General features: G+C 38.6%; 1 long non-coding RNA gene across 2 annotated transcripts; it reads left to right on the top strand.

The window, feature by feature from the left end:
- Window positions 1-14,821: 14,821 nt before the first annotated feature.
- LOC134737969 (uncharacterized) lies at window positions 14,822-17,204 on the top strand. Of its 2 annotated transcripts, none has more exons than XR_010123448.1 (4): window positions 14,822-14,915; window positions 15,773-15,894; window positions 16,693-16,815; window positions 16,908-17,204. It is a non-coding gene; the product is annotated as an uncharacterized LOC134737969 (long non-coding RNA). The 2 variants fall into 2 exon arrangements; XR_010123447.1 differs by having other exon boundaries at window positions 16,904-17,204.
- The last annotated feature ends 5,974 nt before the right edge of the window (window positions 17,205-23,178 follow it).

The raw sequence follows: 23,178 nt of genomic DNA, 5'->3' as shown, positions 1-23,178 counted from the left end.
TCAGATTGGAAATGACCCAAGAGTTTCCAGTACACATAGTATTGATAGTTGTTTTATTTTGTCAGCTTAGCATGTGTTTGGAGAATTAGTTTTTTACCATTCTCACTCCATATGGTTTGGGAAAGTCAGAATCCTTCTCTAACTTCAGGGCAAATGATTCATATCTGGCAAATCAGAGTTCTTGTCTCTCTGGGATTGAGGACTGGTATAGGGTTGGGCACATAACCACAGCTCAGCTAGTCAGAACACACTGTTCAAGACTATTACTGGAACGAGCAAGAATGATTGCTAATACATCAGGCATATAGAACAAATGAGACCCAAGGGTTCTAGTTAATATACAGCTTTATTTTTATCTCCTGCTGTCCCATGAAAATATATTTAGTGGGAGAAGTTCTTCTGACCCTGCATGAAAATTCCCACAGACCTACAAATTTCTTTTCACTCTAGGAAAATAAAAAGTTCTTTATACCTTTGTTGACAAAAAAAAAAGCCACATTCTGTAAAATATTTGAAGAAATTTACTCTCAGCCAAATGTGAAGACCATGGCCCATGACACAGCCTCAAGAGGCCCTGAGAACATGTACCCCAGGTGATTGGGTTACAGCTTGGTTTTATACGTTTTATGGAGATAAGACATTAATCAATACGTGTGAGGTATACATTGATTTGGTCTGGAAAGGCAGGACAAGTCAAAGGTGGGGGGAGGGTTGCTTACAGGTGAATTTGAAGATTAGGTGAATTCAAAGATTTTGTGATTGGCAATTGGTTGAAAGAGTTCAGTCATTATCTAAATAAATGAAGTCAGCAGAAAGAAATGCTTGGGGCTAACACAAAGGGAGTGGTGGAAGCCAAGGTTTTGTTACGTAGAGAAGGCCTCCAGTTAGTAGACTTCAGAGAGAATAGATGATGAATGTTTCTTATCAGGCATTAAAAGGTATCAGACTCTTAGATAAATCTCTCCCGAATCAAGAAAAGACCTGAAAAGGAAAAGGGATTCTCTACAGAATGTAGATTTTCCCCACAAGAGACATCTGTGCAGGACTGTATTAGTCCATTCTCACACTGCTAATAAAGACATACTCAAGACTGGGTTTGTAAAGGAAAGAAGTTTAATTGACTCACAGTTCAGCATGCCTGGGGAGGCCTCAGGAAACTTACAATCATGGCGGAAGGGGAAGCAAACATGTCCTTCTTCATATGACAGCAGGAAGGAAAAGAATGAGTGCCCAGCAAAGGCAGAAGCCCCTCATAAAACCATTAGATCTCATGAGAACTCACTATCATGAGAACAAGATGGAGGAAACCAGCCTCATTATTCAATTATCTCCACCTGGTCCCTCTCATGACACATGGGGATTATGGAACTACAATTTAAGATAATATTTAGGTGGGGACACAGCCAAACCGTATCATTCTATGCCTGGCCCCTCCCAAATCTCATGTCCTTACAATTTAAAACACAATCATGCCCTTCCAAAAGTTCCCCAAAGTTTAAACTCATTCCAGCATTAATTCAAAAGTCCAAGTCCAAAGTCTGATCTGAGACAAGGCAAGTCCCTTCCACCTGTGAGCCTGTAAAATCAAAAGCAAGTTAGTTTCTTTCTAGATACAGTGGGGATACAACAGGCATTGGGTAAATACAACCATTCCAAATGGGAGAAATTGGCCAAAACAAAGGAACCACAGGCCCAATGCAAGTCCGAAATCTAACTGGACAATCATTCAAACTTAAAGTTCCAAATGATCTCCTTTAACTCCATGTCTCACATCCAAGTCACACTGATGCAAGAGGTAGGCTCCCACAGTGTTGGGCAGCTCTGCCCCTGTGGCTCTGCAGGGCATAGCTCCCCTCCTGGCTCCTTTCACGGGCTGCCATTGAGTGTCTGCAGCTTTTCCAGGGGCACTGCACAAACTGTCAGTGGATCTACCATTCTGGGGTCTGGAGGATGGTGGTCCTCTTCTAACAGGTCAACTAGGTTGTGCCTCAGTAGGGACTCTGTTTGGAGGCTCCAATTCCACACTTACCTTCTGCACTGCCCCAGCAGAAGTTCTCGATGAGGGCCCTGCCCCTGCAGCAAACTTCTCCCAGGGCATCCAGGTGTTTCCCTATATCCTCTGAGATCTAGGCGGAGGTTCCCAAACCTCAATTATTGATTTCCGTGCACCAACAGGCTCAACACCACATGAAAGGTGCCAAGGCTTGGGGCTTACACCTTCTGTAGCAACAGCCTGAGCTGTGCCTTGGCCCCTTTTAGTCATGGCTAGAGCAGCTGGGATTCACGGCACCAAGTCCCTAGGCTGCATACAGCATGGGCACCTTGGGCCTGGCCCATTAAACCACTTTTTCCTCCAAGGCCTCAAGGCCTGTGATGGGAGGGGCTGCCACAATGGTCTCTAACATGCCCTGGAGACATTTTCCCCATTGTCTTGAGGATTAACACTGGGTTCCTTGTTACTTATGCAAATTTCTGCAGCTGGCTGGAATTTCTCCTCAGAAAACGGGATTTTTTTTCTATTGCATTGTCAGGCTGCAAATTTTCCAAACTTTTATGTTCTGCTTCTGTAATACATTTTATTTCTAAATGTGATTTTCCATTCTATTACAGTCTGTTATCCCAAGTGAGGCTCTCAATAACTCTTACCTGGGATTCAATATATTTAGACAAATGCACATTTGCTTATACATGTAATTTTGCATACAATTGCATGAGGCTTACTATCCTCTAAAATCCATCTGTGGATCTTACAAGTTAAGAACTTCTCTTTTGTAGACCCCTAAATTGGCTTTGACTGATATCTTGAGCAAGGCAAGATTATTCAGTATTTTTTTAATCACTTTATATTTTTGTATTATTTTATATGTTTAAATTTAAGATGTTTGTTATTAAATATTTTATTAAGTGCTTATTTTGCACCAGGAACTATGCAAAGCACCTTGATTTTGCATAAATGATCTCATTTGTTCTTACCACAATCTTCTGAAGTACACCTGAAGTAAACAACAATAAAAATATGAAGTACATATTTGTATTCCCATTTTACAGATGAGGAAACAAGTTTAGTGGTATTGTGTGAAGCCTACTTCACAGTCTGTGGCAGACCTGGACTAAAACTTGGGTCAATCTCTTAAGGATGACATCTCATTGCCTGTGGGCTTTATCTTATGAGCATATTCCTAATCTCCTTGATTTAGTCAGAATAGGCTGTATATCATGTTCAGTAACAGAAGATAAACCTCCAAATTTCAGTGGCTTTGCACAATGAAGGTTTATTACTCTTCCACATAAAGTCTCATGTGGGGACTGTGACTTTTCTGCAACTTATAGCTATGCCATCTGGAATGTGTGGCCTTTAAAGTAGATGTTTCAAGTGGAGGGGAGAGAAATGGAAGAAGCACACTAGCTTTTACCTGCCTCAGCCCAGAAGTAATACATTATACATACAATTTGGCTTACAGAACCTTAGGAAATTTTATCAACTTTATAACTCTTGCTACCATCACAGGACAATGCATTCTATTTCAATGCCAGCTCAAAGAAATATATTTTCCTAAATATTGTATAAGCTCAGCCATTTTTTTCTGTATAATATTTTTCAGTCTTTTCATCTCCATAGCAACCCACATCTCACAACCTCCAGAGAGAATTGTTATCAGCGGTGTGAGAAAAGGAAAGTTTTTGGTGATTCTAATTTGGGCAAATTGGATATTCACTTCTTCTTCTTGTGAATATCTGGCTTCTGGCGAGGTATAACATCTGCAGTGAAACCAAGAGACACTTGTGTGCTTCTGCCACCTTAATGCCAAGTAAGACACCTAAATCTGTGAATAACCATCCTCATGTCCAGCATCTACACATCAAAATAACAAGATTCTATAAATCCACCAAAGCAATTTGAGAAAAAGTTAAACCTCTGTAACAATATACCTGGACAGCAACCACAAAAAGATACTACGAAAAGCCCGAAGGTAAAAACAAAATATGGAAGTGATCAAATGATCTTATCCTTCAATAAGAAAATATCTGATGTTGGAAAACTGCCTTGTCCAAATATAAGCAGGAGAGAAAGACAAGCTGCTACTCTGGAAATGGTACGCCTATATTAATCATGACAATTCAATTGGGATTTTTATCCTCCTGCCTTTTGATTTTTTTCTTCCCAACCCCAGTAAATGACAGCTGTATTTATTGAGCAACAGGCATTGAATTAGGTTGTGTATGTGTGTGTGTGAGGAGTATGTATTCTAAACAATTTCTAAGTGTCCTAGTAACATGGTAGATGTCCTCAGCTCAAAGAATCTCCATTTGAAGATTCAGTGAAGGAAACTTAAGTTTAAGTTAAGTTATTTCTTCATAAACCTATTAAGTTGTGAAGCTAACATTCAAACCCTGTTTGGGATCACCTCAAAGGAAGTCAACTTCACCAGATTCAAAAGGAGTGCACAAGACCTCCTGCAACTCTTCTAAAAGCATTTCAAATAGACACATCTGACTCTGCTCCATTTGGAACAGTCAATATATGGTAGAAATAACTAAGGAGAATGGGGAGACAGGAGCCTTGAGGCTTTTTTTGTCTCTTTGTTAGAGTCTTGAATAACAATCCAGCCAGGTTACCAAGGATCACACAATGTACTCTCCATGTTCTTGCGTACTTTCACTTCACCAACTAGTTCATTCATTTATCCTTTGGTGGGTTTATTTGTTAATTTATTAACTCAACTTTTTTTTTCTTTTATTGTTTGCCCTATTTCTGAATGCTCTGATGTTTGCTCCTTCCTTCGACAAACCTCCACACCCAGAGGGACTATATTCAAAAGAGGATTCCTTCCCAGTTCTCTGAGTAATGAGACCCACGCAGCCACACCCAGTTCTCCACTTACTGTGACCACTACTAGTTTTATCACAGGACCGTAAGGCAAAACCAACTGACAATAAAACACATGAAAAAAATTGTCCCATCAACAGATCAGTTTTATTTCAATGGCAATTTTGCAAAGGGAAGAAGTAGTCTTGAACTCCTGAAGTCTCTAAAGCTAGAAAGCTCTGAGTTCAAATCCTGGTTCCACCAAGTCTCATTGTGGCATCTTGAGCAAGTTGTTTAAATACAAGGCTGTCACTTGTAATGGGAGGATAAAGATGGTACCCAGCCCATAGGTTGAAAGAGGGTTCTACAGGATCATGTAAAATACTTAGAACACATGACAAGATACATATCAGTCACTGTTAGGCTCCAGTGACAGGAGGAGGTGGAGATACACAAAGCAGAATAATGTCAAGAGTGGCGATTGGGTTATTCTTGAGGGAATGTAGGGGAGAAAACTTATCTTTTTCTTCTGACCATCTTGGGTTCATTGGCTGGCACCCCTGTAACAAAAGACAGATTACAAAGAGAAAAGCATGCATACTTACTTAAAGTTTTATGTAACAAGGGAGCCTTCATTAGGAAGTGAAGTTAAATTAGTTAAACCTGAATGTTTTGTAGTGCGGTGGATGAAGAATGGAGAGTTGTAGAAAAATATGGGAGGAGGAAAATAAAGAGTATGAACTAAGAGTAATAAGCTGGGGGGAAAGCAAGACCTGTTCATTCAAATTCCTCTTGGTGTCCCTCATCTTGGAGACAAGGATGTTCCTTTCCTCCAGGCATAAGAAGGGCATTTCTCATATGAGGGTCTTAGGACCTGCTTCAGGGGAGAAAGAAGGGGAAAGTTCAGAGAGACCTTCTTGCACATGCTGTTTCTCAATTTCCTTCAGCCTAAAATATTCAATATGCCAAGGTGCCATATGTTAGGGTAGCCTGTCCTGAACCCCCTGAGGGACATGGAGTGAGGGACATAGAGTGATTGCCAATACGTCTGCTCCAAACTGATTTGGAAAGTTGGGTCTTGCTGTGTATGCCCTAAAACTGATAGTCTCCTTGTAGAGAAGAGACATTCAGCCTCTCTACCATAAGATGAAGTAAAAGTTTATCAATTGCTCCTTGCTCTCTTTTTTCCTGTATGAACAAGACTTACCAAAAATCCCTGAATCTTTCTGGCTGGATATTTTTTATTTGACAAATTTTGGACCAAACTCACTCTGTCATCCAAATTTATTAGCTTGCAAAACCCAGGCTACATTCATGATGAAATGAAAGAGCTTGAGGGCTTGAGGGCTTGAAGCCTTCATGTCCTCACGCTTTATTCTCATCCTTCTAAGTCCGAGGCTATGTGCAGCAACAATCCTGAGCTAGGATATTCAGAGGACCATCCTTTCATGCTACTGGAGAAAGTGACTTTCCCAAGTTTGTCATTGCTGGGTCATGATAGCCAGCTTGGGCTTTTGCCCATACAACTGCTCAGTGCTTATGCTTGGTCGCTTGCCCTCTTCTCCATGGCTGTGATCTGCCCAATCAACACCCTGCTTAATTTAGGTCCCACTGAAGTGAGAGCTTCACATGGAACTACTCTTTCTATTTGTGTGGTGGCTTTTTAAGCTCAATCTTGATATGCTGACTTCTGAGAGATTCTTATTCTTTCACTTAACAAGATAGAAGCCTCCATGTTTAAAGTAACAACTGCTGGTTCTTGTTTTGCAAACTGCCCCTACATAGCCCTCCAAATGGAGCAGGGTAGGGAGCGTTTGTGAGGCAAGGCAAGGTGTGAGCAGACCAGCTGAGGGGAGCCCCCTCTTCCTCCCTCCATCCCAATCCTTCTTTATCTGTTTACATATTGTGCTTCAAAACAGGTTTTCAGTTGAAAGGGGATTATAAAAAAGGTTGACTACTTCTGGCCTGACATGACTGCCCTATTAAATAGGTCTAAAAGTTTCAGAGTGGTATGATTTGGTGCTCTGGGGAATCCTTTGCCTACCAACCTTGTTTCTCAAACTCGAGACCGTGAATTTGGCTTCACCCCATCTTCCTTTATTCAAAAGATGATTACTAAGAATAGATTCCATGGAGGTGAATCTAAGCATAACAGGACACCTTGAAACCTTCTCCAAACAAGACTGAGTAACATAGATCCACCTTATGTTGCATGAATGTCTTAATCCTGGATTGCAGGTGCGAGATTTAGACCTCCCAGATCCTGTAAAAAGTATCTTCCAGGAGTCTTTATGGGTCTCATATCTGCCTTGGCAGCCCAGAAATCCCTGAGGCAGGCTCGCTCTATAAGTTAGACTCTGAAAAATGCTCAGGGTTACGAAAAACAACTTGGTCATGTCATTTAGTAAATGTAACACTAAGCAGATGTTTTCCCCATTCACCAATAGATTATCACATTTTTAAATTTCCCATTTCTCTCAAAGAAGGATAGGCCCCATAGAAGAGATAATAAGCTCAGTTTCATACTCCACTAAAATTACAAAAAAAAGAGAGAGAGGGTATGCAGAGCGATAGCTTAATAAAATTAATAAGCACATGACCTTTTCCTGATTTCTGCCCACCCATTCCCTCAACACAGGTAAATGCCAGTGATTTTCTGTTTTTTTTTTTTTAAGAGACAGGTTTTCACTCTGTCACCCAGGCTGGAGTGCAGTGGCATGACCTTGGCTTACTGCAGCCTCGAACTCTTGGGCTCAAGTCATCCTCGCATCTCAGCCTCCTGAGTAGCTGGGACGACAGGCACGTGCCACCACACTAGGCTAACTTTTGTATCAATTTGTAGAGATGGGGTCTCACTATGTTGTCCAGGCTGGTCTCAGACTCCTATACTCCAGTGATTCTTATGTCTTGACCCCCCAGCATGCCAGGATTACTGGTGTGAGCCACTACACCCAGCTGCCAGCAACCTTAATGAGCTCTCAATATACCACTAGTCTCCTCTACCTTCAAGTCACCCTGATTTTAGCAGCAGTTCTCTATTATCCAGGGATTGGGGAGAAGGTTAAACAATTGGCAATGTCTGGAGACATTTTTGGTGGCCACAACTGGATGAGGAATGCTATTGGCATTTAGTGGGTCAAGGCCAGGGATGTTGCAAAAACATCCTCTAAAGCACAGGACTGTCCCAAACAACAAAGACTTATTTGGCCCAAAATTTCACTAGTGCCAAAGTTAAGAAACCTTGCTTTAAAGGAAAGAAGCCTGAAAAGTGGTTTCTATGGCCATGTGCTGTCAAGTTTGACTTGAATTACCAAGTTGTTCACCCTCTCCATGCATAAATTTGACTTTGCTCATGAAGGCTTTCATAAAGAATCTCAGCCAGAACAAGCCATTGTTCCTTTCACTAAATTTCATAGAATTTTAAAATGATTAATGTTAGTATATAATCATTACTATCTCCATTGAATGCCAAATATTTTACATAGTCATTTATTCTAAAACCTTTTTATATGCCTTTAACCTTTTTTCTTATGCCTGCTATGTATGAGAAAAAGTACTCAGAGATGGGACTACAGAGATCCAGATGATGAGTTTCCTGATCTTAAGAAGCTTAAGGCAAATAGATGCTGTATTAGTTTCCAATGGCTGCAGTAACAAATTGCCACAAATTGGGTGGCTCAAACAGAAATTTATTGTCTCTCAGTCCTGGAGGCTGGAAGTTCAAGATCAGGGTTAGTTCCTCCAGAGGGCTGTGAGGGAGAATTGGTTCCAGGACCCCTCCTAGCTTCTGGTGGTTCACTGGCAAGCTTTTGTGTTTCTTGGCTTGTGGAAGCATCACCCCAATCTTTGCCTTCTTCTAAGGCCACAATCATATTGGATTGGGGCCTACCCTAACAACCTCATCTAAACTTAACTAATATCATCTGCAACGGTCCTGTTTCCAAATATGGTCACATTCTGTGGTGCTAGGGTATACGAATTCAGCATATGATTTTGGAAGGGGATGCACAATTTATTTATTTATTTATGCTTAATTTTTAATTTAATTTTATTTTTCCATAAGTTATTGGGGTATCGGTGGTATTTGGTTACACGAGTAAGTTCTTCAGTGGTGATTTGTGAGATTCAGTGCACCCATCACCCAAGCAGTATACACTGCACCATATTTGTAGTCTTTTATCACTCACCCCCTCTCACTCTTCCCCTCAAGCCCTCAAAGTCCATTGTATCATTCTTATGCCTTTGCATCCTCATAGCTTAGCTCTCAGATATCAATGAGAACATATGATGTTTTGTTTTCCATTCCTGAGTTACTTCACTTAGAATAATAGTCTCTAATCTCATCCAGGTCACTACAAATGCTGTTAATTCATTCCTTTCTATAGATGAGTAGTAGTCCATTGTGTATACATATATATCACAGTTTCTTTATCCACTCGTTGATTGATGAGTCTTTGGGTTGGTTCCACAATTTTGCAATTGTGAATTGTGTTGCTATAAACATGCATGTGCAAGTGTCTTTTTTGACTAATGACTTCTTTTCCTCTGGATAGATACCCAGTAGTGGGATTGCTGGATCAAATAGTAGTTCTACTTTTAGTTCTTTAAGGACTCTCCACACTGTTTTCCATAGTGGCTGTACTAGTTTACATTCCCATCAGCAGTGTAGAAGTATTCCCTGATCACTGCATCCACGACAACATCTACTGTTTTTTTATTTTTTTATTATGGCCATTCTTGCAGAAGTAAGGTGGTATCGCATTGTGATTTTAATTTGCATTTCCCTGATCATTAGTGATGCTGAGCATTTTTCCATGTTTGCTGGCCATTTGTATATTTTCTTTTGAGAATTTTTCTATTTATGTCCTTAGCCCACTTTTTGATGTGATTGTTTGTTTTTTTCTTACTGACTTGTTTGAGTTTGTTGTAGATTCTGGATATTAGTCCTTTGTCAGTGTATAGATTGTGAAGATTTTCTCCCACTCTATGGGTTGTCTGTTTACTCTGCTGACTGTTTCTTTTGTCGTGCAACAGCTCTTTAGTTTAATTAGGTCCCAGCTATTTATCTTTGTTTTTATTGCATTTGCTTTTGGGTTCTTGGTCATGAAATCCTTGCCTAAGCCAATGTCCAGAAGGGTTTTTCCAATGCTATCTTCTAGAATTTTTATAGTTTCAGGTCTTAGGTTTAAGTCCTTAATCCATCTCGAGTTGATTTTTGTATAAGGTAAGAGATGAGGATCAAATTTCATTCTCCTACATGTGTCTAGCCAATTATTCCCAGCACCATGTGTTGAAAAGGATGTCCTTTCCCCACTTTGTGTTTTTGTTTGCTTTGTTGAAGATCAGTTGGCTGTAAGTATTTGGGTTTATTTCTGGGTGCTCTATTCTGTTCCATTATGCCTATTCTATACCAGTACCATGCTGTTTTGGTGACTATTGCCTTATAGTATAGTTTGAAATCAGATAGTGTGATGTCTCCAGATTTATTCTTTTTGCTTAGTCTTGTGTTGGCTATGCAGGCTCTTTCTTGGTTCCATATGAGTTTTAGAATTGTTTTTTATAACTCTGTGAAGAATTATGGTACTATTTTGATGAGGATTGTGATGAATTTGTAGATTGCTTTTGGGAGTATGGTCATTTTCACAGTATTGATTCTACCCATCTATGAGCATGGGATGTGTTTCCATTTGTTTGTGTCATCTATGATTTCTTTCAGCAGTGTTTTGTAGTTTTCCTTGTAGAGATCTTTTGACTCTTTGGTTAGGTATATTGCTGAGTTTTTTTTTTTTCTTGTTTTTTTTTTAATTTTTTTGTTTGTTTTTTTTTTGCAGCAATTGTAAAAGGAGTTGAGTTCTTTATTTGATTCTCTGCTTGGTTGCTGTTGGTGTATAGAAGAGCTACTAAGTTTGTGTACAATAATCTTGTATCTGGAAATTTTGCTGAATTCTTTTATCAGTTCTAGGAGCTTCCTTAGGGTTTTCAAGGTAAACAATCATATCATCAGCAAATAGGGACAGTTTGACTTCCTCTTTACCAATTCAAATGCCCTTTATTTCTTTATTTTGTCTGATTGCTCTGGCTAGGACTTTCAGTACTATGTTGAAGAGGAGTGGTGAATGTGGGCATCCTTGTCTTGTTCCCGTTCTCAGAGGGAATGCTTTCAACTTTTCCCCATTCAGTATTATGTTGGCTGTGGGTTTGTCATAGATGGCTGTTATTACATTAAAGTATGTCCCTTATATGCTGATTTTGCTGAGGGTTTTAATTATGAAGGATGCTGGATTTCGTCGAATGCTTTTCTTGTATCTATTGAGATGATCATGTGATTTTTGTTCTTAATCCTGTTCATGTGGTGTCTCACATTTACTGAATTGTGTATGTTAAACCATCCCTGCATCCCTGGTATGAAACCCACTTGATCTTGGTGGATTATCTTTTTGATATGTTATTGGATTCTGTTAGCTAGTATTTTGTTAACAATTTCAGCATCTATGTTCATCAAGGATATCGGTCTATAGTTTCCTTTCTTGGTTGTGTCTTTTCCTGGTTTTGGTATTAGGGTGATGCTGGCTTCATAGAATGAATTACGGAGGGTTCCTTCTTTCTCTATCTTGTGAAATAGGGGACACACAATTTAATCCACAACAGATGGGTAAACTGACTATTGTAGTTCTGTAATTATAACACAAAGCAGTAAGTTCTATGAAAGAGGGCAGTACAAACCATGGAGGAGGCGTGCCTAACTCAGACTTATCCCACAGGGTTAGGATTACGAGAGGGGCCTGAATTCTGCTAAGATGTTTGTGTCGTTAAATGATAACCAGCCATTGTTCTGGAGGTCACAAGATTTGTAAATTCCCCAGTGACTCCTGTAGATAACATCACTATTGTAGAACCAGAGATTAACTTTTTGAGGTGTCTTTTCAGACTTTTTCATTTCTGTGGACTGGCTAACTCCACCCAAACCCACAACTCATGACTTAACCAGTCCTGTGGCCCAGAGGCTGACTCAGTGAACATTTTCCACACTCCTAAGGTTGCATCCCCAACCAATAATCATTCCCCATTCCCTATCCCCCTGCCCACCAAACTATCCTTGAAAAGTCCTAGCTTCTGAGCCTTTGGGGAGATTGATTTGAGTAATAACTCCATCTCCTATATGGCCGGCCTCATGTCTATTAAACTCTTTCTTTACTGCAATACCACTGAAATTGAACCCATTCAATTCTCAGTGAATTGATTTTGTCTGTGCAGTACACAGGAAGAACCCATCAGATGATTGCAGAAGAAAGAAAAATAAAAATTAAGAAGGATATGGTTTGGGGGAACCTCTTCAAGTGGGGCCTGCAATCATAGTATACAACTCTCTGGACACAAAGGTGAACTCCAGTCTCTTGCTTGGAGAAAAACAATTGCCCATCCTTCTTACTCAATGTTTTTCCTAGGTTTGGACACAGAATTCATTCCAATATAGAGTCCATCCTAAGGCATGATTCAGTGAGCCAATAAAGTTTGCATCTGTGTCTCTGACCCTCACACACACCAAAAGATCCTGACTAATTCTCTTCCCTCCCCACCTGCACAGACACACTCAAATAGGAAATATTCCCTATTTTATATATTTTAATTTTATGTAATATACATTATTATACATATATAATATGTATAATGTATAAGTATATTATATACTTATATACTATAAAAATATAGTTTACATTTGTAATATATATTTATTTTGTATAATATAATATATATTTTATATTTATACATATATATATATATTTTTTGAGACAGAGTCCACACTGTTGCCTGGGTTAGAGTGCAGTGGCGCGATCTCAGCTCACTGCAACCTCTGCCTCCCGGATTCAAGAGATTCTCCTGCCTCAGCTTCCCGAGCAGCTGGGATTACAGGTGCCCACCACCACGCCCAGCTAATTTTTTGGTTTTTTTAGTAGCGACGGGGTTTCACCGTGTTGGCCAGGCTGGTCTCAAACTCCTGACCTCATGATTTGCCCGCCTTGGCCTCCTAAAGTGATGGGATTACAGGCGTGAGCCACCGCATATATGGAAATACAGGCTCCAAAGCTCCCATACTATTTCCTCTCCCTTGCACTGCTACACGTTTGATATATACAACTTTTCAAGATTTTGGCAGCTTCACCTATGATTTTTTTTTTAAAAAAAAGAAGGGGCAGGAGGTGACAGTAATCATCACAATTTATTTTTTCTTGTCACATGAAAAGAAACAAATCTTTGTGAAATAATTTAATACTTTGAAGGGTGACCCAGAAACACAAGTAATGGCTATCAATGCCTCTTCCAGCCAATGAAGCTACAAGAACAAGGGTGTCCAATGCTTCTTTTGAAGAAAGCTTTAAATTCATGGCACTATTTTGGAATATGAGAAAAATATTTTAAAATGCATTTCTTGGCCTCTCTTGTTTTGTTTTGTTTCCTTCCTGCTGCTTTTGGGGAGTATTAAAAAAAGAGATGGGATAAGTGAAAAACACAAGACAGAGAACTTTTTTTTTTTCAGTTTTTTTCCACTGAAATGAAAAGATTATAATAATAATAGTCACCATTTATTAAACTCTGCTAAGCACATCATGGCCTCATTCAATCCTTTTAGCATTATACAAGGAAGTTATTATCTCCCCTTTACAGAGAAGGCTGTGGCTGGGGAGGTAGGGGTTGAGAACTTGCCTGAAGTCATAGCACATCCTAGCTGCTAGGAACTATTTTCTGAACGAGGCTCTTCACACTGACCATCTTATAAAGTCTCTCACAGCATCCCTGGAATAAATGCATTATTGTCAACATTTTTATAACTTACAAAAGGCTAAGTGGTAAATTGAGGGTAGAATTCAAACTGAGGTCTTTCCAACTCCAAAACATGTGCTGTGATGACCGTGCCATAAACTTTCTCGTACCTTGTCAGAACAAATGTACTGAAACTACCATAGTTTCAGAACTGTAATAATCAATGCATAGTCCCCATTGGTAGATTTAGTGTTTTACAATAGAGTTTCTGAAAAGCAGTTTTAAAATACCCTTCAACAAGCATTACTGAGGCCTCGTCTAAGCCAGGACTTGGGCTGGACATTGTAGGCATGGCCACAGTGACGATGACTCAGAACTTGCCCCTAAGGAGTTCACAGTCTGGGAGCATTGGGGAGAGGAGCAGAAAGTAAATTAGAGAGCACAAAACACAAAGTCACACACTTGTATAACATACACTCAGTAAAAAGGAGGCCCACTAACCCCTAGAGCAGGGTTTCTCAACCTGGCACTATTGCATTTGGGGCCATCTGAGTCTTGCTGTGGGGGCTACCTGTGCATTGTGGGGTATTAGCAGCATCTCTGAATTCTACTCAGTAGATGCCAGTAGCCCCCCCACAACCAAAAATGTCTCTGGATATTGCCAAATGTCTCCTGAGGTTGGGGGAGTGAGAATCACTGCCCCATAGTTACATCCTGGCAGAGATAAGCAATGAAACAAAATCACTGGTCATTAATAATACTATATGATTTTCAATTAAGAGGTTATTTACACACCAAGTACCTTAGAAACCTGATCTCATCCCATCCTCATCAAAACCTTATGGTGTGTACAAGCTGGAATGATGCCTATTTTATTGGTTAGGGCATTGAGGCACAAAGAGTTTAGTGGATGCCTAGCTGCACAATAGTGACTGATAGAGCGGGCATTTGAAGCCTGCCCTGCCATCTTAGTCAGTGCACCGAGATACGAAGAGCATTTTTAAAGTGTGCTAGGCTCTTTCATTTTCATTACATGTCCACTGATACGGTTTGGCTCTGTGTCCCCACCGAAATCTCACGTCGAAATGCAATCCCCACATGTTGGAGGAGGGACATGGCGGGAAGTGATTGGATCATGGAGGTGGATTTCCCTCTTACTGTTCTCGTGATAGTGAGTGAGTTCTCATGAGATCCAATGGTTTAAAAGTGTGTGGCACTTCCCCCCTTCACTCTCTCTGTCTCTCCGGCCACCACGTGAAGATATGCTTGCTTCCCCTTCACCCTTCTGCCATGATTGTAAGTTTCCTGAGGCTTCCCCTGCCATGCCTCCTGTACAGCCTGTGGAACTGTGAGTCAAACCTCTTTTCTTCACAAATTACCCAGTCTCAGGTAGTTCTTTATTTCAGTGTGAGAACAGACTAATACATCCACAGGCTGACCTAATCTAAAATTAGCAACATAAAGGAATGAATATTTATAATTGTATACAATGTTATCCTTTGTGAATATTCTATCTTATCCATTCTGGACCTAATTAATCTAGTTTATTTTGGATGATTTGGTTATGGGAGTCTTGCTTTAACCAGGGAAAATATTTATTAATTCTGAAGAATGTAGTAAGTTTCATATCTTGATTTATATTTTGGCAGTTCAACCATGCACTGTGTTGGGGCCAAAAAAATCCCTAAAAATAATCATATGATACTGGCTAAGAACAAATGCAGCCAGTTATTTCTGTTGGTATGTCTTAATGAGGGAAAAAGGCAGAGCTGGATGCCTCTTCTTTCTTAAATTAAAAACAAAACAAAATAAACAAGCAAAAAAAACTTCAAGAGACCTCAAAGGTCAGTAGAAAGTTTTCGTTTAAATTGCCAATTGTATAATTCGAGCAATGCAAGTAAACTGCCCTCAAATAACTTTTCTAGGTATTTTTCTAAAAATTCTAAGTGGAATATTTGCTTTCTAGGCAGGGTTTTTGAATATTTCATTATCTAGGCTTAGCTTGGATAGAATAGTTATTATTTTATATTCAATCTTTTACTTTAGCAGACTATTAGGATATGCTTGTTGCGACTCAGTTTTTTGTATCTGCCATCTATTGGTTTATTACCCAAATCCTATAAGTAAACATCAACATAGGAAGCTTTACTGTCACTGAAGCTTTATTAAATAAATGAGTTTAATTGTGGATTGTTATCTGTGAAGTCAGGACCTGGGAGAGAAAAAGCTACCAGCAACATTCAGACTGAGAGAGGCCAAAATACTAATTCATAATTAGCCTGGTACATATGAAGGATCAAAAAGAACAGGACTGTATGTTCTGACAGGTATGTATCAGTGTACACAGCCATGCCAGATGATGTCAGGTGGTGTGCTGTGGTCTCAATGACTTGGTTTGAAGGAAGAATCACTTGTAGGTTGGACACTGTTTATATGCCTGGCTCAAGTTTGCCCTTGTGCCATTTAAGTGGAAACAAAGGACAGCCAGATCTGCTAGTTAGTGTAATAAACCTCCCACAAGAAGAAGGGACACTGGCCAACTTAAAATGCAAGGCAAGTTATTTTCATGCACTTGTAAATTACATTATGAATAAGTGTTGGGAAACATTGGGCTGATAAAAAATTTACAATTGATATCTTCAATTACTACATGAAGCAAATATGAAGTACAGAACCAACCTCAGTGTAATCAAACTATAGATATTTCACATATTTCCACAACTAAGTGTTTTCACTAATTCTGACAGAATGTCCCCCATTCACCACAAATATGTTCACTCTATATTAAAATAATAAGCTATTTAAATAATAAGCCTTGTGTTCCTGTATGCATAGAAAATGGTTCAATTCTTTCTGATTCAAATCCTTTATAAGTAATCAAACATCCTACCCCATTGTCAATCTGGCCATCTCTTACTCATCTTTTTAGGTTTATACTTAAATGTCACTTTGATAATGGTTTATTCCCTAACCTCCTAATTGTAATTAGGTCACCATATACATTCTCTCTTCACATTTGCACATTTTATTCCAAGCATTTATTACAATTTATAATTTTATGTGTGTGCTTATTTCTTTAATGCCTGTCTTCTCATTTAATATCTTTTCTACCCCTGTATATCCAGGCCCTAGCACCGTAGTAGAGACTCAGTATGTATACTCAATGAAGGAATAATGAATACATCAGCAAGAGAAATAAGAGTGACCATATGTTCCTTAAGAGAAGCAAAAAGCAGCTCCTGTTCCTGGTAAACTCTGGCTGTATTTTGTTTCTTTTCCAAAAATGTCTGTGATATTCCTTGTTGTATGTTTATAATAGCATTCTTTTTTCTTGAGCCAGCTGGAATGAGTCTCCATTCCTTGCAACAGAAGTGTCCTAAGTTATAGCCAGAGGATGGGGGCACATTGACAAAACATAAAGTGGATATGATAATAACAAGGTACCATTCCAGTAAGAACATCTGAAGAAAGAAGCAGTGCCTCAGTATTGTTTATCTTTCCTTCATCTATTCTGAAACTAAAATCCTTAACCAAATTTATTTCCAAAGTTTAACCCTTTAATAAACTGGCCTCTGACTCCACCTGGTGGAGATACATAAATCTATGAAAATAAACCAACCCAAATGAAGATTTTAAAGTCATCAGATCTCTTTCATGTCTCAAAAAGAAAAAACACATATCCCAAAATTCAAATAGATGACCTTCTGGGATGTGTTATAGGCACTCAGAAGCCCCGAAGAAAAAATAGTTTGAGTTGATCATTTGACTGTTGCTCTCAGCATTCATTTCTGCCTTTCTAGGTTGTGTCAGGCATTTTGAGTGTCCAGGGGCCCTGCATATTCTATTTTCCTAGTTACTTGCTAAGGTTTGAATATTTGTCCCCCTCCAAAACTCATGTTGAAATTTAATCCCAAATGTGGCAGCACTGAGAGGTGGGGCTTTTCAGAGGTGATTGGGTCATGAGAGCTCTGTTCTCATGAGTGGATTAATCCATTCATGGATTAATGGAATAATGGGCTAATGGATTAATGAGTTATCATAGGAGTGGGACTGGTGCCTTTATAAGAAGAGGAAGAGAGACCTGAGCTAGCACACTCACCCTCTTCACCACGTGAGGTCCTGTGCCACCATGGGACCCTGCAGAGTCTCATCAGCAAGAAGCCACTTACCAGATGTGGCCCCTTGACCTTCGACTTCTCGGCTTCCTTAATGGTAAGAAATAAATTTCCTTGTAACTTGCCCAGTTTCAAGTATTCTGTTATAAGGAACTGAAAATGAACTAAGATACTTGCCTATTGGCTTCTGGTTAGTTTCTACCGATAAGAAGTACTGGCAGAAGTTTGAAAGGTAGGAGTGGAGAGATGGGACCTTTTTTATTTTAGTTTCCATTGGCATTTTCCAGCAGCAAGGAACAACGGGCATTTCATCATCATCTTTTAGCATTTCCAGCACCCACAGCAAGGAGTCCTTTCACCTGCTTAATAGCAGCCCTTTGGTAATCCTAGCATCTATTTTAGGTGGTGTTTCATTTGTGGTTTCAGGACTGGCTCAGGTAGTTCTCTTCTTCATGATTCTGGACTCTGGTGATTCCATCACCTCCACGGTACCCCTTCAGCCAGAAGGACTGTTGCTGTTCCCAGCAGCCATTTAGCATAGCGTTACCTAAGTGTAACCAAATTCCTGTATTATATTCACTTGTTTGAAAAACCTTGAGTGATTTCTGACCCACTTCTGTCTCAAGGCCTGAATATTCTGATTCAGATGAATTTCAGAAAATGGAAAAAAAAACAACTTAGTGGAAAAAAAAACAACTTAGTGAATAAAAAGATTAAATAGTTTTTAGAATACCATAGGAGACAAAAAAGCAACTGGGAGTCACACACACACACATACACACACACACACACACACACACACACATTCTTTTAACTTTATAAGTTATAATAAATTATGGTAAAAGAGTGACAAGTTCACCTACATGAATATTGAAGCCTTTGTAAAATCTTTAAAGAAAAAAGTGTACCAATACAACAGAAAATTTCAGACTGGAAAAATATTGGTATCATCTTAGTTTGAGCATTTATCAATCGCGTTATAGCAAAACCCTCCAAACTGCTCTTTCTGCTTTGATTCTCTTTTTTTTTCCAAATCTTTTCTGCATATTGTCAAAGTTACATTTCTAAGGAGCAAATTAAATGCTGTCACTATGCTCTTTGAATTATGAGTCAACAAAGAGATTTTTAAAACGAATTAATTTATAATTATCCACAGAAATACATATTAAAAGGACAGTGAGGTGTCTGCTAACTCTTTGCTCTCTTGGATGCAGCTTAATTTCTTCTTCCAGGGACACTTTTCTGACAATCTTGTTCTTATACAATTATAGAATTTTATTTTTTTTTTGAGACAGAGTTTCACTCTATCACACAGGCTGGAGTGCAGTGGCATGATCTTGGTTCACTGCAACCTCTGCTTCCTGGGTTCAAGCAATTCTCATGCCTCAGCCTCCAAAGTAGCTGGGATTACAGGCATGCACCTTCACATTCAGCTCATTTTTTTTTTCTGTATTTTTAGTAGAGACAGGGTTTCACCATGTTGGCCAGGCTGGTATTGAACTCCTGACCTCAAATGATCCGCCCACCTAGGCCTCCAAAAGTGCTGGTATTACAGGCATGAGCCACCACACCTGGCCAGTTATAGCAATTTTAAAAACAATATTCTAATCATGTCTTTTGCAGCAACATGGATGAAGCTGAAGGCCATTATCCTAAGTGAGTTAACACAGGAATAGAAAAGCAAATACCGCATGTTCTCACTTATAAGTGGGAGGTAAACAATAAGTACACATGGACATAGAGATGGGAACAGTAGACACTGGGGACTACTAGAAAGAGGAGAGAGGGTGGGGGTTAGAGCTGAAAAACTACCTATTTGGTACTACGCTTACTACCTGGATGATGGGATCATTTGAATCCCTAAATCTCACTGTCACACAATATATACAGGTAACAAAGCTACTCATTTGCCCCTTGAATCTAAAATAAAAGTTGAAATTATAAAATAAGAAGTTTTTTAAAAATAAAGGAAATTATGGCAAATCCTTTAGAAATAAAACAATATTCTAAATAAACAAAATAGAGAATAGAAAAAATAGATAAAATTAATGAAAACAAAAATGGATTCACTGAAAATATTTTTTAAATGACAAATCTTTAACTACATTGATAAAAAGAGAGAAAAGTCTCAAATAACTAAAATCAGAACTGTGACATTACTACCTATTTACATAAATAAAAGGATTATAAGAGTGGAACAATTGTACTCCAGCAAATTGAATAACGTAGACAAAATGGACACATTTCTAGAAACACACAATCTGCCAAGACCGAATCAGGAAGAAATATAAATTCTGAATAGAATTATAACTAGTAACTGAATCAGTAGTCAAAAACCCGCAAGATGAAAGCCCAGAACTTGATGGCTTCACTGGTGAATTCTATCAGACATTTAAAGAAAAATTAACACCAATCCTCCTCAAACTCTTTCAAAAAAAATTAAGAGGAAGAAACATTTTTAAATCATTCTGTAAAGGTAACATTACCCAATACCAAAATCAGACAAAAACACTACAAGAAAAAAAAAAAGCAGACCAGTATCACTGATGAATATTGATGCAAAAATCTTGAACAAAATACTAGCAAACTAACTCCAACAGCATGTTAAATGAATCATATACCATGCCAAGTGGAATTTATTAATGAAGTGCAAGGATGGGTCAACGTATAAAAATCAATTAATGCAAGACACCACATTAACAGAATGAAGGAGAAAAAAACATGATTTTCTTAATTGGTGCAGAAAAAGCATCTGACTAAATTTCTTTTCATTATAAAAGTACTAAACAAATTAGGAATAAAAGGAAACTACCTCAACATAATGAAAGCCATATATGAAAAATCCACAGTTAACATCATACTCAATGATAACAAACTGAAAGTCTTTCTCTATGCTCAGGAACAAGGCAAAAATGCCTCCTGCCTTTGACACAGTAGCAGAAGTTCTAGCCAAAGCAATCTGGGGAGAGAAAAGAAAAAAAGGAAAGGAAAGGAAAAGGAAAAGGGAAAGGGAAAGGAAAAGGAAAGGGGAAGGGGAAGAGTATGGGGAAGGGGAAGGGGGGAGAAAGGATTAGTCCGTTCTCACAGTGCTGTGAAGAACTACCTGAGACTGGGTAATTTACAAAAAAAAAAAAAAAATGTTTAACTCACAGTTCCACAGGCTGCACAGGAAGCAAGGCTGGGAGACCTCAGAAAGCTTACAATCATGGCAGAAGGCTGAAGGGGAAGCAAGACCTTCACATGGTAGAGCAGGAGAGAGCATGAAGGGGGAAGTGCTACACATTTTTTTTTTTTTTTTTTTGAGACAGAGTCTTGCTCTGTCGCTCAGGCTGGAGTACAGTGGCAAGATTTCGGCTCACTGCAAGCTCCACCTCCTGGGTTCAAGCCATTCTCCTGCCTCAGCCTCCAGAGTAGCTGGGACTACAGGCCCTGCCACCTCGCCCGGCTAATTTTTTGTATTTTTAGTAGAGACAGCGTTTCACCATGTTAGCCAGGATGGTCTCAATCTCTTGACCTCGTGATCTGCCCACCTCAGCCTCCCAAAGTGCTGGGATTACAGGCGTGAGCCACCACGCCTGGCCGCTACACACTTTTAAACAACTATATCTCATGATAAATCACTTACTATATCATAAGAACAGTAAGGGGAAAATCCACCCCCATGATCCAATCACCTCCCACCAGGCCTCTCCCCCAACACTGAGAATCATAATTCAACATGAGATTTGGGTGGGGACACAGAGCCAACCTATATCAAAGGAAGAGGAAGAAATAGAAGGCATCAAAATTGGAAAGGAAGAAGTGAAATTATCTCTGTTCAGACTACTTGATCTTGTATGTAGAAAGCCTGAAGATTCCAGCAAAAAAAAACCCCATTAGAATTAATTAATAAATTCAGCAAAGTTGCAGCATGCAAAATCAACATGCAAATATCAGTTGTATTTCTATACACTAACAATTAATAATCCTAAAAGAAAATTAAGAAAACAATTCCATTTACCATAGCATCAAAAAGAATAAAATAGTTAGAAACTAATTTAATCAAGGAGGGAAAAAATGTGCCCTGAAAACTGCACAATATTGCCAAAAGAAACTAAATAAGGAGCAAATAAATAGAAATATGTCCCATGTTCATGGATCAGAACACTTAATATTGTTAAGATATTAATACTACCAAAATCAATTTACAGATTTAATACAATCCCTATCAAAATCCCAATGACGATTTTTGCAGAAATAGAAGAATCAATCCTAAAACTTATATGGGATCTAAAGGGACCCCAGAAAAGCCAAAACAGTCCTGAAAAAGAAGAACAAATTTGAAGGTCCTTTTTTGTTTCAAAACTTACTACAAAGCTACAGTAACCAAAACTGTATAGCACTGGCATAAAGACAGACATACAGAACAGTGGAATAGAATAGAGAGTCCAGACACAAACCATCACATACATGGTCAAATGAATTTCAACAAGGGTGCCAAGACAATTTAGTAGAAAAAGATGGCCTTTTTAAACAAAATACTTTTGGGAAGATGGTTATTCACATGCAAATGAATGGATTTGGATCCTCATCTTCTACCACATACAAAAGTTAACTCAGAATGGACTAGTTAACAGCAATGTATTGTATATTTCAAAATAGCTAATAGACAGGACTTGAAATGTTCTCAATACATAGAAATGGTAGATACTTGTGATGGATACCCTAAATACCCTGACTTGATCATTACACAATCTATGCAGGTAATAAAATATCACAGGTGACACATAAATATGTATACATATTACATATCAATACAAAATGGACCAAAACCCTAAACTGAAGAGCCAAAGTGATAAAATTTTTAGAAAGAAATATAGGGAAATCTCATCTAAGATTACATTAATCTTGGTTAATCTAAGATTAGATTTGACAATGATTTATTGGGTATCACATCAAAAGCTCAGATAACAAAAAAAAAAATAAGTTGGACAACATCAACATTAAAAACTATTGTGCATCAAAAGACACTACTAACAGAATGAAAATTTTCTCCCACAAAATGGGAGAAAATATCATAAACCATATATCTGATAGGCATTTAATACTCAGAATATACAAAGAACTCCTACACTCAACCACAAACAAAAGAACAACCTGATTAATAAATAGTCAAAGCACTTGAATAGACATTTCTCCAAAAAAGAGATAAAAATTTCCGAAAAGCATATGATTAATAATGTTCAACATTACTAATCATTAGAGAAATGAAAATCAAACCCACAATGAGAAACCACTTCTCACCCATTAGTATAGCTACTATTTAAAAAGACAAAAATGAAATAGAAAATAATGGTCTGTGGAGATACAGAGAAATTTCCACCATGTGTGCTGCTTTGGAAATGTAAAATGGTGCAGTCACTAGGGAAAAACTGTATGGTGATTCTTCAAAAATTAAACATAAAAGTACCATATGATCTAGCAACTCCACTCCTGGGTATATACCCAAAAGAATTG

The sequence above is a fragment of the Pongo pygmaeus genome, chromosome 13, assembly GCF_028885625.2.
Source record: "Pongo pygmaeus isolate AG05252 chromosome 13, NHGRI_mPonPyg2-v2.0_pri, whole genome shotgun sequence".
Taxonomy (NCBI): Eukaryota; Metazoa; Chordata; class Mammalia; order Primates; family Hominidae; genus Pongo; species Pongo pygmaeus.
The sequence above is the reverse complement of the archived record's forward strand: the minus strand, read 5'-3'. Positions and strand labels throughout refer to the sequence as shown.